The sequence below is a fragment of the Uloborus diversus genome, chromosome 4 (genome assembly GCF_026930045.1).
Source record: "Uloborus diversus isolate 005 chromosome 4, Udiv.v.3.1, whole genome shotgun sequence".
Lineage (NCBI taxonomy): Eukaryota > Metazoa > Arthropoda > Arachnida > Araneae > Uloboridae > Uloborus > Uloborus diversus.
In genome coordinates, this window is record NC_072734.1 from 105,982,896 (window position 1) to 106,002,136 (window position 19,241).

At 35.2% G+C, this 19,241-nt stretch overlaps 1 non-coding gene across 1 annotated transcript; it reads right to left on the bottom strand.

Annotated features, from left to right (window-relative positions):
* Nucleotides 1-348: 348 nt before the first annotated feature.
* On the bottom strand, nucleotides 349-421 carry Trnar-ucg (transfer RNA arginine (anticodon UCG)). The gene has a single exon. It is a non-coding gene; the product is annotated as a tRNA-Arg (tRNA).
* Nucleotides 422-19,241: the final 18,820 nt, after the last annotated feature.

The window sequence follows — 19,241 nt, forward strand, 5'->3', positions numbered from 1 at the left end:
TAACACAGTTGCATGCATATCTACAGAAAAGGCTAAAGGATCCTTTTTCCTCGGCATTCAGGTAGTTAAAATAGAATGAAAATGTAGCAAAAAAAAAAAAAAAAAAAGACTTCTTTATTTTTGAACAGATTTTTTTTTAATTTTTGTAATTTTACTTTTAACGTAAGTGAAGCAAAATGAAGCACAATAAAAAACCATTGGCGATAGATAAAATATTATGCAGTAAAAAATGTTGAAAGCAAAGCAATAAAAATAAATAGTAGTTTAAATCGAATAAAAAGTATTATAAGATTTTTCTAAAACAAGTTGCATTTAGTTTTAAGACAATGATTCCAAAAACAATACACTCGTCCGCGACAGGATTCGAACCTGCAATCTTCTGATTCGAAGTCAGACGCCTTATCCGTTAGGCCACGCGGACCTGCCATCTTCAAGTAAACACAGTATTAAAACCGGATTTCTCTGGGAAAAAGAGGCGGTATTATTCTATAAGAATTTTCACATGTGTGTTCGAAAACATATGAGGACAGGGGTGCCCACGGGGGGGGGGACTTTTTTTTAAAATTTTATGAATTAAATAAAAATGGAACTATTTTTTATTTAAATTATTTGTTTAATTCTGTTTATATTTTATTTCATTTATATTTAGTTTGTGCGTGTAGTGTATGTCATCGGAACATCGTAGCACAGAACTTTTCAAATAAAATAATAATATAAATTAATCATAAATAAATATAAAGCATTAAAAAATAAATTTAAAAAAAACATATATTTTTAAATTAATAATATATGTTTTTTTAAAATAAAATTTAATAAAAATTAACGAAATAAAGAAAGAGAACGAAAAATAAAAAAGGGAAAGAGGATTGAGAAAAATCATGGGGGGGGGCATTTACGCCATTGAACATGGGGGGATGGGCACCCTGTATTAGGATACGTGAATACGCAGGACTTCCCTACAGACAGGGCTGATTACCGAATAGGCCAACTAGGCCGAGGCCTTGGGACCACAATTTTAAGCCACTCCGCCCCCTTTCCGATGACTAAATTGTTCTTTTTTTCTGTTCTTTAAGAAAAAGTAATAAAATTGTGATTTTCTCTTCTTCATTAATTTCCCTTTTCTTCTGCTTACGGAATGAGGTGTGCCTTCACACCAACTGAAATTTAAAGAGTAGTTGAATACCGCCGCACCCCGCACCACTGAAGTCGTCCCTCCAGGCTCCCTGTGAATATCTGTTCGTGAGACTTGATTACAGAGGGCCCCCAAAAAATGTTTAGCCTAGGACCCTACAATATTATAATCGGGTGCTGTATCAACCATTTCGCCGCTTGTGTATGACTCTACAGGAATAATATATTTCATACAAAATATGTAGTAATATATTATTGACAATGACATTTAAGAACGCAGAATTTTTATTTGTGGTCGTACTCTTTTATTATGAGGTTAAAACGCAGGTCACTGTGACAAATTACGGAGACGTTTCTGGATATATCGGAAACGTTTCCGAAATAGTAGGAATCCTTCATCCAATAGCGAACTCCTCAATATTCAGAAAGCTTTTTGTTATTTCAAGAAATCTCGAAGCGGAAGTGATGACGCAACACTTCGAAACCTATTTCATCCTTCCAACACGGGCGCCAATGAGTCGGAAATAACGAGAACTTATTTTTTTCTTATCTATGGTTGCTGCGATCAGCAACTGTTTAGCATTGGATTGCTTGTTATTTCATGTCTAGAGAGTAGTAAAATGTGTCGAAACTAATTTTACGCCTTTGCATTTTGGACTACCCTTGATTTTTTAGACGATGTACGCAGCTATTAAGTTAGTTAATAACCATTTGTTTCTTTACAATTTCCAATGCGACCATAATTAGATATATATTGTGTATTCAAGCGTGAATAGTTTCAACACCCGTGTTTATACTTAATGAAACGAAACCCTTTGGATAACTTATTCAGTTGTAATGGAGGTACTTAGATTTTCTTCCGCTCATGTTCACTTGTAAGTATTAATGAATATTTTAAAACATGTTGTTGTATACATTTATATTTTTGTTGATTTGCATTTGATGAGGCTCCAATTGTAACTGTTTTTGGGTTTATCGAATTAATTTAAAGTTATCCTACATACCTATGCGCGCGGTGTACTATTTGTTGTAACCAACTGAAACTGATTAATTACGCAAAATAAATGAGATTTATATTTGAGAAGCAATCACAGAAAAGTTATTTCGAAATACTTGGATGTACATACATTTTGGTTCAAAAAGAAAAAAAAAACAATTGTTTAATTCATTAAAAATATGGTAATGCAAATATTTTCTAGTATTGTGATATGCTTCACAAAAAATGTGTCAGTATTATTTATCTTTTTTTGTTATAATTTATTCATTCATTTAAAAAATTTTTATACCATTAGAAAATGACCATGTTATCTATTAGTAAGAACATAGTTATGCAATTAATTCATCTGCTTATTCATTTTGTTAAATGTGGTTAACAATAAAAAAATTCCTTGACATTAGTTGTTCCGAAAATAACATTTCCTTTGTGGATATACTAGTTTAATGTAGGACAGTCAGGAGGAATGAGTCAGTGGCAAAAATGGAACAGCTGTATTTACATGCCGAAATAAAAAGTAATATTATTTCTTGTCATCGTTTTAAAAGTGATCATTTTTTAAATACTATGTTATTAAAATGCAATGGACTTATGGGGAGAAGACGAGGGGCGTTCACCACGCAGACTGTGCCATTGACATTTTCAAGGGGTTGCTTTTTTAATGGGGGGGGGGGGGCGCTTTATATCATTTTATGGGTGCACCATCACTCTTATGATGTGAGGGGGGGAGGACTCTCGTATATATGAAATGGAATAATCATGTAATAGAGTTCAATGTTTTAATAAATAAAATATATAATGCATTTTGCGCACACTCTAAAAATAAAATCAGTAACCTATTTTGATTACGTATCTATATTTGTGATAAACTGGAAAAGGGCAAGAACAGAAGAATAAACCCGAATGGTTCCAGCAGGGGAACTTTGGTGTCATATTCAAATTCATCAATTTCTCTGTTGGTACTTTTCGGTACACTTTGTTCGTCAAAGAAATTGACTTGACGTGAACGAATTTCGGAACGCAAAGTGTAGGTAAGTTCTGTCAAATTATATCCGAAAATAAAAGCTATCAAGTTTGATACAATATATGTTTTTAAGTTCTGCATTAAAAATACAATATGTTGATAATTTTGTCTTGAAAATATTGAGAGAAAAACTGAAGTTTAATATTGTTTAACAAACAATCCCACTTTTGAGAAAGTACTCCCCTTCCCTCCCCCGACGATTTTGTGATTATGAATGAAACTACTATATTATTTCATAAATTTTCAAAAATTTATAACTGTGCACATGTTATGCTGTTAACCATGCTATTTGTCATTAGAAATTCAGAAAAAAAAAAAAATCCACGAATGATTCTAAAATTGCTTGTTTCATTGCTCTTAGATATGAAAGAATTGAAACTGATATGGCATGCAATACTATAGTAAAGAATTATTTTGTAGAAAAAATCACAGAAAAAAAATTCCGAAATTCTCAGAAACGTTTTTGAAAATTGTTTGGAGAATTCCGAAATACTCGGAAACGTTTTCGAAACTTTCATGAATCACAGCTGCACAGAATACTCAGAAACATTTCTGGAAATTACGGAAAGAAGATTCTGAAATACTCAGAAACGTTTCTGAAAATTACAGAAAGAGGATTCCAAAATACTCAGAAACATTTCTGGAAATTATAGAAAGAGGATTCCGAAATACTCAGACACGTTTCTGGACATTACAGAAAGAGGATTCCGAAATACTCAGACACGTTTCCGGACATTATAGAAAGAGAGTTCCGAAATACTCAGAAACGTTTTTGAAAATTTCATGAACCGCAGCTGCATGATATACTCAGAAACGTTTCCGAATTTTTTTTACAGTGTAAATAACTAAATATTATTAAGAAAAAGTGCAAAACTACATGCACAAGACTTATATAAAGTAAAAAGTATAATTAAACACAAAAAATACTTAGTTTTATTTTTATATACATAATTTTAAATTTTTTTAAAAATCCCGACTGAGTCGCAACTGTAGAATCAAGAGGAAGATTTAAAAGCCTTATATTATTAAAAATCAATGTCAAGTATTTTATTTGCTATTAAATTGAAACTGGCAACAGATAAAAACGTTAAATCATTGCGTTTTATTGCCTTGTCCGCCAACAATGAATTCGGTTATCAATAGCGTGAGTAAAGGCTTAGCCGCTGTTAAAATCTGCTTTAAAAAACGTTATAATTCGAAATCTATGAAACATGGAAGTTCCAAACACATTCTATGAGACACGGGGAAAAAATTCTCTTTATTTTGATATTAAATTTTAAAATTTTGTTTTTCACTGCAAAATTGCTAAAAAGACCTTTTAGAGGTTTTTAATTAATATCTTCGTTAATTAATGTCATCCAACGATGCAACCAAGCTAAGAACACTCTCGATCAACTCTCCTTTTGAACATTTTTGTTTTTTTTTTCAAAATCGGTCCTTCCGTTTAGGCGCTAGAGTGCCTTAGACAGACACACAGATACACAGATACACAGACACGTCAAACTTATAACCCCCTTCTTTTGTGTGTCCGGGGTTAATAAAAATAGGTTTCCACAAATTCAACAGTTAGTGGCGAGGAAGTGTAAGACGCCAAAAACAGAAGCCAATTTGAACATCACACTTCTCCAAATGTTGACATCACATCACATTATACTCAAGGGTTCTTCTTGCCTACCACTATATGTGGTTCACTGTTTGGATGGGTCCCTGAAGATAGCTCTGTTTCTTTGATCCAGACCAGAAGTTAAGCAATCCCTGGTCCAGCACCCTCAGTCCAAATGTTAACAGCATGACAGTCTGCTTCTACCTTCTATAGAAGGGGCAGTGACGGATACAAGGGGAGGATCATGGGGGTCACGACCCCTCCCCTCTAAATCGTTGACAGCATCCGTCCACATTATGTTCAGATACTGTACGAATAAAATGTAAACGATTTTAGTTGTCTTTTCAATTCATTAATTATTTTTGAAAGTAAATTTTTGAAATTTCTTCTTTTATTGCTTATGAAATTAATTTGCAACTTTTATGCTTATTAGGAACCCCACTCCTGACCAGTTTCGTGCTTTTTATTGACACCCAAGCATTGTATGAACTTTTTCGCGCCTAATACCGTAGGTTTGTTCCAGGTGGAGGGGGTCACTCTTTTGCATGATCCCCCTAAAATGGTAATCTGTATCCGCCCCTAAGAAGGGGGACGCTCTCTAGTGTTTATATATGTATTTACTTTGTGGGCGTAACAAACCAGAAAATTTTAGTTGTGCGAGATTTTGGTCAACAATGCTTGCATCTAAAGCCTATTAATCCATTCGGAATGGCAATATGACATAAAAACTAAGGGTTCTGAAGGGTTACCCCCCCCCCCTCGCTGTGCCTCTGCTCTAACCAGACAAATGATGAGAGCAAAAGTGACTTTAGCACTTGCAAATCCAACTTTTTAGAATCTGCCGATCCCTACAGTTTCGGGGAAAATCATCACGCATTTTTTTCCCTTCCAAATGAGGCAATTGGGGGAGGAGGGTTATAGGGGTTGATCGCAGCGCTTTTTAGGCAGCTAATGAAGCCGCCGACACGGTCTGTCACCCACAGCGTCTGCATCCGCAGCTGCGCCGACCCCAATAAGCGTTCTCCATCCTCTCTCCATCCCCAAGTCTTGCATTCAGAACCCACACTGGGGTCTTCTTCGATGACGGTTATTAATAGGGGTCGACATTCCGAAATGAGTTTAGTGAAAGCTGCGCGTTGTTCTCTAACCCGTCGTCCTGGAATTCCTTCTCATATTTGGAATGTCTTACCGACAATGGGAGCTTTGGTTTCTTTGCGACTGTACTTAGACATGATGGATAAGTGTTTTAATTTTTGTAAATAAGAGTTTTTAGTTTCTTTAAAAAACATTCCTAGTCTACTACCGGATTTATAACTCACAAAATGCTCTAACAATCTTCTTCTTTTAGCAATAAGTTACCTCCCCTAAACCAGGGCTGAGGCAGAACTACCTGCAAAATACCAACAGCCCGGTTGCATCACCCAAAGACTGTAGTTTCGTCCATGTTTGGACTCATCAATCTGGAAAAGGGAATAACTGACATGGAAGCAGATGTCATTAGCTTTAATGACGACATCTGCCTACAGCTCGGTTATCCCTATTCCAGAATGATGAGTCCAAACATGGAGTAATTGGTCTGTCGGTATACTTCATGTAATCTTATCTCCTACCTGCAGTAAGTTACTGCTAAAAGTACCCAACCTTTGCCTTCAATTCACGAGTCAAAACCGCACCATGCTGCGGACACTCGCTGGTGAGATAAATTCCCTTTATCTACCAGTTTGTTAGCACTCTCAGCTTCAGTGAGATGATATCTGCTTTCGGCTCGGTTATTCACTATTCCTGATTGAGGGGTTCTAATAAAAACAAAACTGCAGTCTTAGCATGTGATAACCGGGCTGTCTGGTATGTTACACGCCTTTGCCCCCTGGCTTAGGGACGGTAACTTATTGCTAAATGGCAATAAATACTTTGACTAATCTCGTCCGGATATAACCAAGACATTTGCAAAAGTTCGGCTTGTTGTAGAATGAGCATGGCTGCTCAAGAGTACTGGACTTAGAATCTGTGAAGAGCATAATTTCCAGAAAAATAAAACAAAACTGAACCGAATTTATGAAGTTTACCTTACAAGAAAGCCTCCCGCGTAACTATGTTTACTGCAAGATTCACGACAGCATATCTCACACATAACCAGAATAAATTGGATTTATATCCCTCCGCCAGTAGCCTCCCTTAATCACAAGACTCAATAACTCCATCTCGCCCATCTTATTTAAAGCGACAAGCCCGCATCGTAAACCCTCAGCACAAACACGGCAAAAATGGCCCTCGTGGTTCCTGTAATCACTACCATGTGTCGCCCGTGTGTCAAATAACGCATTAGCTTCTAGTATGTTTGTATTCTGTCGGAGCGTGGCAACCCTACCGCTGGAATGGAGACGTGTTTCTTTATTTTGAGTCGCATTTATCTTAAACCCGCGGAGTGTTGTCAAGCGCAAGATAGAACGGTCTTTTATTTTTGATCTTGTTTTTGTACTTGTTAGCGGGATTTTTTCAGAAGTTGCCGCTGCGTTTTCGTTTGTCGACTGACATGCTCGGAACCCCTTGTAGATGGACGAGCTAACCATTTATTTTCAGAATGTCGCTCTATATTTTGTCCCAGGCTTCTTTATAGCTCTGAGAATTTCTCACACAGCTTTGCTTCGTTTTACTTATTTGTTTATTTTTTTTCTCGAGCGATATTGATTCTTCATTCATTCGTAACTGTCTTCTGCTTCGCACATGCTAGGGCGCATCTGCATCACAGAACAGCATGGTTTTTGCTGCGCTTATTAAGTATTGTGCTACTATTTAACATGAAAGTAGAAAGAGGGAGTGATTCCAAAACGAATGTTGCCACAATCACAAGATATACTTGATGAAATATATTAAATGAAATTATTGCTGGCACCGTAATGCCTGATGACTTTTTCCATGTTAATGAATAAGGCTATCAACCTGACTACTCTGATCTTCATGAAAATTTCCCATATCTTACTCTTTGACATCTTAAATTGATATATAATTTTTTAAAAATCAATCAGTCATAATTAATGAGTAATTAATTTTTGAAATTCGTTAAATATTACTTTTTTACTTGCCCACAGAGTTTTAAAATGTTGTAATTCAAGTTCTATGGGAATTACAGACCTGTATAATAGCTCATTTTAAAGAAAAGTATCTCCACTTTAATTTGTTTGTAACGCATAATTTTCGAGAAAAAATTTTTTGCACAAAAGAAGTTTGAAATATATATATATGCTTTTAAGTGTTCTTTAATGAATGCATCCAAAAATGTTCAGAGTGGGACCATGGAAGAATCACAGTTATAGCTAGACTTGCCAGATTTTTGAAATGTTAAACCGGGGCACCGGAATGCTCCCCCCCCCCAGCATTGTGAGTACTATTTCATCCTCAGTGCTATGAGTAAATTGTTTATGAACTTAAAACAAGGGTAACTAGTATGTTGTGGCCATCACGAAACTTTCTTCTATATTTTTCCTTTTTCTGACCCCTCCCCATGCTTGACGAGGAAGCAATATTCCTAACAAAAACAAAATTACACATGCAAAAACTTGACGACCATCCCAATGTCTGAATTATTGTAAAAACAAAACAAAGAGCGAAAATTGAAAGTTACTTTAAAAGCCTTACTTGAATTAATTACAAATATTTTATTTATTAACAAACATAAGATGGCAACAGTTAAAAATTTTAAATCATTGAGATAATATTTCCGATCATTTCCATACAATTAAAATCACGAGAAATACGCAGACGACAATCTATTACGATTTATCTTTCTTATTGTTGCATTAATAAAACTATTTTTATTCGCAAAAAAAAAAAAAAAAAAAAATCAACACCTCTTGGAGCGATTGGAGTCAAAATTGAACCAAAGCCTGTTTACGTATGGATTCACATATATTCATTGGCGTCGTCAGCTGAAATTTATTGGGGGGGACCATTCTGACACTGTCATTTTTAAGTTGTATCAAGAAAAATGCGTATATATATATATATATATATATATATATATATATATATATATATATATATATATATATATATATATATATATATATATATATATATATAGTAAATGAGATAAAAACTTGACATCAAATAGAAATGGGTTTATATTTAAGATAAAAAATACAGGTACATCTTGATTTACATATTTACACAATAAGAAAAAAAATTAAATTCCACCAAATACATTTTTTCTAGACTGCACATGGGATACGAATATCCGTGCTATTTTTTTGTGATCAATTTCATCCAAGATATTTTTGTGAACGTAACATAAAGCTACATGATTTAACCGCTTTTGTGTCATAGTCGACCTTAGATACATTTTGAGCTTTCTCAGCGCACTAAAGCTTCTTTCAGCTTCACACGACGAAGCGGGGCACACCAAAAGCAGCCGCACCAAATTTTCAACATTTTGAAATAGACCCCTAACTTCTTTAACGGCTGACGACAAAGCTTTCTTTGCTTCATCTAAGCAGTTAACTTTAAAGTTTTTATGGAATAGTTGAAGCTCAGTTTTTAAAGCAGCTATGTTAATTTCAGGATAGGGAGCTAACTGTTCTACGTCCTCTACTTTTAAAAGGATATTTTCCAGCAAAAGTTGTTTCTTAACCCCTGGTTGATCCAAAATTCGGTTCTTCAAGCCATTAGTTGCAGTATCTATCATTTCATAGTACTGCTGACGGTAGAATTCTTCACCGGAATTAAACTCATGCGAAAGAGCAGGACCACAGAATCGTTTTGGTGGTTTCTTTTTCCTGGGTACAGATAATGGTTCCAGATCATGTTTTTCTACTGCCTTTAAACATTCTTCAAAAATTGAAGAAAAGTTTTCTTCTTTTCGCAAATCCGTTAGTCCGTTAATAATCACTTCAATTGATTTACATAAACCTGCCAAAGTATTATTCCTCCCCTGAAATGCCTTATTTGTTTTCTCTAGCATTTCGATTACGTCTTTGCCCATAATCAGTCCTAAATATGTGGCTGCTTTTTCAAAAATACTCAATAAGCCACTTGCTCCCTCATATTTTTTTGCCGTTAATTCTTTTAATGTTCTCAAAATTTTATCGTAATTTTTAAGCACCTCAGTAACTTGAGAATGCCTATATATCCAGCGTGTGGGGCACAGAGGTTTTATTTTGGCAATATTGTTCACTGGGCGTTGTGCTGAATCTTCATGAACGAAAGCTAAGACAGATTTAACTTTTGCGTTTGAAAAAAAAATCCCTAACTGATGCAAATAGTCCAAAGAATTTCTTACTGCTCTTGAAGAATCACAAGCAGCTTTCATTATTAGGTTGCAACAATGAGCACCACAATGAACAAAATCAGCTAGTGGTTGTTTATCTATTATAATACTTTGAACACCTATTTTACTTCCGCTCATGTTTGATGCCCCGTCATAAGTCTGTCCCCGCAATCCTTCTAAGGGAAGTTGAAGCCGCAATAAAACATCAGTTATGAGAAATGCAATGTCTTCTCCTGTTGTAGCAGGAGTTTTGTAGAATCCCAGAAAGGTTTCCTGAGGATCCAAATCGTCTTCTAACCACCTTACACAGACGCTTTCCTGCTCGTCCCCTGAAATGTCTCTTGTTCCATCACATATCACGGAGAAAATAAAAGGTGATTTTGATTTTATTTTTTCTATGAGAGTTAAACTAATTTCTCGCCCAAATATTTGAAGAATCTCATTTTGAATTTCCGGGTGAGTAAATTTTATCTCTTTTTGAAGCCACTGTTTGAGGCTTACGTTATCCTCAGTGCGAAGTCTCAGTAACTCCATGAGGTTTCCTTCATCATTGGCGTGGCCTCTAATGGCTAATCCTTGTCTTACGAGGTATTTTAGACTGCTGATAATAGTTAGCAGCGCTTCAGCAGCAATTCTTTGCTCCTCAGCTTTCATTGCAGAAAGTTGCTTTTCGATGGGGGCTTTTTGCTGTACATGACTCAATACAGCTTGAGAATGAGCCGCACTTTTTTCATGACTGTTAAACCTCTCCAGGGCTTTTTTCCAATTTTTAAAGCCCTTTCGATAAAAAGTTTCATCTGCTTTTGAGGCAAGCGTTTTTTCCGGTGACATATGAAAATATTTGGTGCAATAAAAACATCCGATACCGTCGAATCCAGCAACATGCAACCACGGAAATTGTTTAAACCAATGCTTCTGAAAGCTTAAGGTTTTTCTGGCTAAATGTTGGTGAACGGGAAAGTCATCAGGCAATATATCGGGTTGATATGGTTGACTAATACTGAGCAATGCTGCAGAGGTCGTGCTAGTCGAGCTTTCATCTTCATTAAAATTACCACTCCGTTCTGTTTCCAGAATTTCTATTTCATTAGTTTTTTTTTCGGGCTTGTTTGTTTCAAGATCAGAATTTTCTGGAAGGAAAAATCATAAAATTTATTGCTCTACATCAATCGGAACAACAAAGGCTTTATTGATAAATCTAATGATGGTGTAGCAGCAAATGCAATAGTTGAAACGTCATGACGTAGAAAAGTCAGATTGAATTTAAAAACCAACAATAAAAATTTTAAGCTAAGACTGAAACAGATCAATGCTATAGTTTGTAATAGGTTAAAATAATACTGGAGTAGCACCGTTACACAAATTTATTACACTAGGGGGCTCTGCCCCCTGCTCGCTGACGCTCCCCAACCCTCGAAGATTGCTTCGCAATCTTATTTGATTCACAAAGATTTAAATCGTCAATTAGAAAGAAACAGATTAAAAACGCATTATGAGCTCTCTTTGGGTCAAAAGGCACCCCTTCCCCGAGTTTCAAAATAACTTGTACCAACTTGCATAGCCGTAGGGGCTAAGGTGCTCCTGAACATTGAAAAATTGCAGTTTTGTACGTTTGAAAAGTCGCTTTCATACTCGTGATCTCTAGTAACATATTTTGCTCTTTAGCTCGGGGCTTGAATTGAATTTAGCCTATGATTTTTCGTTTAAAATGAAAACCTTAAAGTTTGTGAATAAGAAAGAAGAAACATGCAAATCGAAAAGACATAACTATGGCAACGCCAAATATAACATCAATAATTTTAATGAAGATGAGATTATACTAACTTGATTTTTAACTGCTTGTAACTTTTTTTCCTTTTGGAGACAGAAGCTCCCCACCATGGGTCGGGTTAGATCTGAAGTAAAAAAAGCCGCTTTTTCCAATGGCGTCAAAAAGAAAACTGTGGGACAATTCCTTCGCGTTTTACTGATAGATTTGATAAAGAAAGTAGTGCCCAAATTTTAGCTTAGCCTAAAAAAAATCGAGCTAAAAACGCAAATAACTCCCGCCGTATTTAAGTTAGAGCACAAACAATTTGCGTAGAACGCGGAAAATTCTACCCTTTCCAACGATGTATAATATTAATATGTGCAAGTAATTTTTCACCTCTATAATAGGCAATTTACGCGAAATTTGATCTTAAAAAATTAATTACCAAAAAACTAATTCGAATTTTTAAAAAAAATAAAACCCCAGGTGCACACCCCTGGGGCTCGAAGTAATTTTGTACAAAATTTCAACTCTGTAGGTGCTATGGGGTCTCCTGGACGCACGTCCGCCACAGACTTCCTTCCAGAATTTCTTTGAAACCTTACTTTTATTTACTATAAAGAGATAATGTTTTTGTATTTATTCAACAACACCATTTCACGTAAGCGCCCAATAGTATGGAATATTTTTATCCTTGTGATTTTGGCACAACCGCCAAATTTTTAATCGATTATCGTTTCATTCGGGCAAGATGGACAAGTCCGAAAGATTTCATGTCCAGAATATATTGGTATTAGGAGTAAACATTCTATTGAACTCGCACTAGCTAAACTATGATGGTTTGGTGTGTGGGGAACGAGTGCAACGAGCTTGAAACGCGAAGAGATTTGAATGTAACTGCTTGCAGTTCCTGACGATTTTGAGGAGCGATAGCGAGCAGGGGCGCAAACCCTTAGTATAAAAATATTTTAACTAAACCTGATTCAGTATACAATATTGATTAGTTCCTTTATTTGATGGCAATCATTTGTTTAATTTAGAGGAGAAATGTCCACATTGAAAAAATAATAATTTCGTATTTTTATAAAGCATAATTTTAAAAGGATGCGGGTCATTTCCATGAAAGTAGTACAAACCATGTCCAAATTTTTTGAACTTCGCATATTAGTTTTAATAATTTTCACCTATTAATCATATTTCAAAATTGATTGACCGTTAATTTAGGTAAAGTAAAGTATTAATGATTTGTATAAAAGTAATTCGAAAGGAAAATTCGTTCTTTATGAAAAATCGTTCCAATCATAAAGAAAAATTAAAATTGCAGAACAAGCATAAAATGAAATAATAATTCCAAAACTTAGTTAGTCAGCAAATTCAAGAAGAAAAAAGAAACTTTCAGTGACTAACTAAGCACGGAAGCTATATACGACTTAGTTTTCTGTAAAATATTATCAGATTCAATGTAATTGTTCAATTTTCCAAGTGGCTGTAACATTGTGGAGAGTGCGAAACAAAGAAAACGTTGGGACATGAATGTAAACACATTGCTTTTTCTTTCTCAAGTTGTGCTGCTACTTCATTGTTATGTTAAGTATATGATACAGCTGATAATTTTATATTGTTGCTGCAGTTCAACACCATCTTTAATCACATTTAAGATTGTGCTGAAATGTTCCTAATGTTTAGATGCAACGGCACGTAAAATTCCCCTTCTTGTTCTAATGCAAAATATTTTTTACAACCTTTCAACCACTTAGGGATAAACAATTGATACTTGATTACGAGCAATTAAAAGTCGATCTAAAAAATATGATGAATTTGTGGTGCTTATTAAACTTCAGGAAAAAAAACTCATTAGACTTGGACATGATTTGTACAATTTTCGCGACATTGACCCATGCACTTATCTTTAAAAGAAATTATTGGATTTTGAGTGAACAGTCACTTAATTCCATCATTGATCTACAAGGGTCCCTACCCGCTGTTCACTTTGCTTACCAACGTCAGTTCGCCATCCGCGGTGCTCGCTTCGCTAAACAACTCCTGTACACTTGAGCTTTTGGAATTAACTATTCCATTAAGATTCTGTCAGCAATATTACTAATAATAATGAGTAGTTCCGAGCCGGGTTCTTCCAAGGGCCAGGGCTCTATTTTCCGATTAGGTTAACATTAAGGTCTTTCGTCTGCCTTGTTTTACCAAATGTCGGGAAATACTTTTAAAATATCCTGGCAACACCAGCAAGGCCAAAACAACTACATAAATTTATTGACACCAATTTCGCTAGCGGCAGCGACGCCATCATTAGATTTTTGTACAACACATTCAAAGATAAGAGTGATTCAAGTCAATGAACGACTTGACTTTTTTTTCTCAAAAATTTTAATATCAGCTACGCGTGCGTGCTTCCTTTACCTTCTTTTTTCCATGTCTCCCTAGGGACGTCACTTGAAATGTTTTCCAAGGAAGGGGGGGGGGGATTCAAAGGTTATATGGGTGATTCTACAAAAGCAGGAAAGGTTAGGTTCCACACTGATTTTTATTCTGTTTAATTTTCTTAAAAGCTTTTTTCTTGAAACTTTCATACTTCTTGAGCACTTTAATTTCAATACAGTAAAAACTCGATGCAACGCTATCCGATACAACGATAATCCCTCTACTACGATAATATTTCGTGGTTCCGGTGAACTCACATAGGAATTAATGTTGTCCTTCTCTCAATATTGCGATATTCTCTACAGCAATAAACTCCCGTAAAACGATATATTTTTTAAATTTTCAACCCCCCCCCCCCTTATTACGATAATTTGGTTTTTAAATAATGAAAAATATCTTATTTTATCAACTTTTGCCCTTTTTTTCGGTTTTTCCGAACAAGAGAAGACTTACTGCTAATTACGTACTTATTCCTTTTTACCACCGCAAGAACTACTAAAAATGTTACATACCCATTTTTGAACTTCAAGTTTTAGTAAGAACAGCAGATAAATCATATTAACAAAATGCTCATGGAATCCAACAAAATGGTGATAAGAAACAGAGTTATAGTACAACAAATTAAAAATTCCTTTTTTAAATCTATAATAATTGAACTCAATCCTAGGACAGGAGAATGACATGAAACCTGGGGACAAACTTTAAAATGACGTACCTTGATTATTTAAATAATTAAATTTAGTTCAAGGATGTTCTTTTACACCTTTAAGTATGCTTAATTTAGTACTACAAATTAGATTTGTGGAATGTTGATATAACATTTTTAAACAACTTAAGTATATTTGAGAAACGAATGGGGACACGCCAAAAGAGTGACTTTCTGGTTTTTCAAAAAAATTTCTAGCCAAAAATAAATGAGTTATTGTTTTAATAGGAATGGAATAACATCGAAAAAGTTATTTCTAACTATTAAAAAAAAAAAAAAAGAAAAGAAAAATTCTAGGCCAAACAATCCTTTGTGTTATGCTCCTGGGACATAATATTGTTAGGATTTCGGAGAATAACCCAAATACATTTAAACTTAGGTAGTGCATGTACTATAAATAACTACTAATTTTGACTACTAATTTAATAATAACTACTAATACTAATTTTGTCTGACCAGTCCAAATTTAGAGTAGTTTTTTGTGAAATATTGCATTAAAAAGATACTCTCATAAGATGTACAGTGGCTCCCAAAAGTGTTCGTACACCTTGAAATTTTGTAGTAAAACTAAATTAACGCAAAACTAAATTCGAATATGAAGTCCTTTTTTTTTCACATCACAACTGATTTTATTTTTGAAATTTGTCAAAAAACGAAGAGATAGAGAAACACTACGCCACAAAAGTCACCGTACGCTGAAATATTTTGGAATAAATTCATGATAAAAATTTTCATAGGTCATTTTTTAAAATTATTTTTGCATTGTGTTGACACTATAGAGTCATTTGACTTGAATTTTTTGTGCATTTTTTCCCTAATATTCTGCTTATTATTTTTAAATGGCTAATATTCGTGAAAAAGCAACAAAGAGCATTCGAAATTTGATTTTCCCCCCATCACAGTAGTGGTTAATTGGTTTGAAATGTCTCTAAATTAGTTAATGTATACCATTCTATAGTAAAGTGCTTAATAAAATACTTTTGAGAACGGAATCGGATCAAAAGCAAGATTAGAAAAAGTCAACCCGCAAAGCTAACAAAGCATGATCGGAGATTTACTGTTAAAAAAATATGAAAAATACACATTTGAGTGCTGTAAAAGTTTCTGCAGAATTCAATGAAAAATTTTGCGTTTAATTTTCTCCTAAAATTGTTCGCCGAGTTCTCTGATTAGCTGGATCAAATAAGACCTTTTCCCGCAGAAATTTTCTCGTTCTTGCGAAAAACAGAAAACTTACGCTTACCGCTGCAAAATCAATGATAAATAAGCTCAAAATGTTTTGGAATAACGTCTTACTTACAGATGAAAATGAATTCAACATTTTAGGTTAAATTGTTGTTATTGTAAATAGAAGAAAAAATGAGGAATTTAATCTTAAAACTAAGTTGGATTAGTTTATCAGGACGGTGAAGGTGTTCTTGTGTGAGGGTACATATCAGCATCAGGACTTGTTAGTTTGGAATTTTTCAATGAAATAGTGTATCATGCTGTTCATTTGAATATTTTGAAAAACAATTTTCAACTATTAGCCCAAAATTTGGCTATCGGGAACAACTTTGTATTTTATCAAGATAAAGATGAGAAGCATACGGTTTTCAATGTTTGCGTCTGGTGCGTAAAAAATTGTCCTTAATCTTAGAAATATCTCCTCAATCCCCAGATTTAAACTTAATGTAGCATATTTAGAGATATCTGGTGGCTAGATTACGAAAATACGGCATTGAAACGAAAAGCGAACTAGAAACATTAAGACTCGAAGTGCGGTTGAACACTTACTCAGAAATTGCACAAAAAAAAAAAGAAAGGAAGAACAATGAAATCTATTCTCAGACGTTTAAAAGGTGTCGTTGGTATACTGCACGAACTTAGTAAAAAGTTAGATTATTTTTCTAATATATAGATATTTTTTCAAAGTGTACGAAGACTTTTGTGAGATAAAGTTTCTAGCATTTTTTGATTTTTGATTTCTTAAAAATCAAGTTTTATTATGTTATTAAAACTTTTCATGCAGTTTTGTTGAAAATAGATCATGATCTTATAATTAAATACCTATTCCAAAATATTACTTTTAACCAATGAATAGGGGCGTATTTCATTGAAAATCGTAAGTGTATGAACACTTTTGGGAGCCACTGTTTAGGAATTTCATTCGGAAAATTGAAAAGTAACCCCATCTGAATGGTACAAAACAGGGGCGCCCCTGCAGGCATTACACTTAACAGATAGGTACTTACCAGTCATTGTCTTTTGCCTTTTTGAAGACGGTTCCGTGGGATGTTGATAGTAGCATCTGGATGTTGATGGTGGTTCAGTCGATAAAAAATGCTCAGGTTCATTTGATGTAGAAGGTTTGCTACATTTTCCCGTTTTAAGCCACCTCTCCATAGTTGTAATCGAATGTGTAAAAAAAGTATAATAACCAAAATAGAAGCGCTCTTCAGGTCACTACTCCCAAAGAAATCAAAAGATCACATGAAATTATCTTAATTTTTCTTGCAACTTTTCCCAACAGAAGAAGCGTATTTTATTTCTGTCTTTTTTTCTGGTCATCTTGAGCTTCTTTTTTCGTTGGTCAATTGGAAGTGACATCACATTATCCATCTTTCTGCTGGCTTACGATTTGCTTTTGAAATTACTCCTTAATTTTTAGACTCCTCCCCTTTTTTTCCTGTAACATAACGCTTTTTCGGTTAAATTTGAGATGCCGCAAACAGATTTAAGAAACCTCGCTTCGGCGAGGTACTTTGAAGCCACGTGTTGAATAGTTTTAAACACATGAAGCGTCCTTTCCCTTTCTACCCCAAATTTAACCTTTGACCAGAAAAGTGGTCTTCTAAATTTCTTAGCATCCTTTGGCCAGGGTGTTCTTGCCAGCTGCAAAAAACCGCCAAAGAGGTCTGGTGTCTCATTTTATTTGGGTAACATTGGGGTCGATATAAATTGAATCGAATTGGAGAAACAAACACTGCAAAACTCGAAACAGAACCTTGCAAGCGCCGAGAAACGAGATAAGAAAGAAAGGAGCCGAAACTCAGATCCCCCTCTTCTGCTGACTTATTAGCGCTTTAAAAGCGCGAGAGCCGAAAAAAAGGGGGGCGGGAGGGGAATTGTCCATCTGATTTCAGTACCTCAAAGTTGTCCAGTTGTTTCCCCCCAAATAGCAACAAATACGCTGGAATCACTTCCAAGCTGGGAACGCCGGGGTCACGACTTGTGTTTTCAATACGGGACCGGACATAGGATACTTTTTGTGAGTTAAGGCAGGGCTTCCTGCCATGGTTAAGGGATCCCCCTGTTAACAATTTATTATCCCGCTAACACATCTCTACTCTGTGAATGGTTGACATTGCACTCGGAAGAAAGTGTCACCTTTCTTCGTGAAACTATGCGCTGAAGCTGTGCGCTGAGAGCAGAGCAATGCTTTGTCATTGGATTTCACTTTCCGTTCACTTTACACATCGCCTATTTTGTTTTACAGTTCTTTTTTTCGATGTTCATTTCGTTTTGTTTGATATGAATTAAACATGGTAAATTATGTATTATGCAACTGTTCAAAGTTTTTTTTTTTGTCAAAACAATAATAATTTCCTCCAAAATAATGAATTTCATCTTGACAATTATCGATGGGGTCCAAATTTCAAATATTGAGGGGGTCCGGTTCTCAAATATTGGGGGGGTCCGGACCCCTTGGACCCCCCCGGCCACGACGCCCATGGGTGTAGGAAAACTTATGTCCTTAAAATTAAGAGCATCTTTGAACTGTAAATAGTTCGCCACGCGATTTGTATTGTCTGCGGCTGGATACATAGCGGATAATATGGACCATCTAAAGCACTCACTGTCCGAATTACGTACATTTAATACCGCTTTTTTGTCCGAAATAAACTTTGGAACTTCTACATAAGTTCCACCTCGAAGTGGGAGATAGACATTTGTCCTCACTTCCAGTTCTAAAATGGCATCCAGAGTCCACCCGGAATCTTTTTCTTCAAATTCCGTGCTTTCAGCAATGAGTTTATCACTCATTTCAGCATACACAGAGTCGAGGTCACTGGTGAGTGTTATCACAACATTCTGGGTCTTGAAGCATGTGCTCCCCAGACAACCACCTATCTTTAAAAGTTATCTACAAGAGATCCACTAGCCATAGAACTGGATATGAGCCAAATACAAAACATGTGCATGGGATGTCCGAATGTCTAATTGAATATCCACCAGTGGTCGAAAGGTTGAAAATTTTTAACTTCCAGTGACATCCAAAATATCCAGACGTTCTGCGGCGATCTCAGAGATATGAAGGGGATATTCTGGATAGCTCATGCACATGTAGAGGA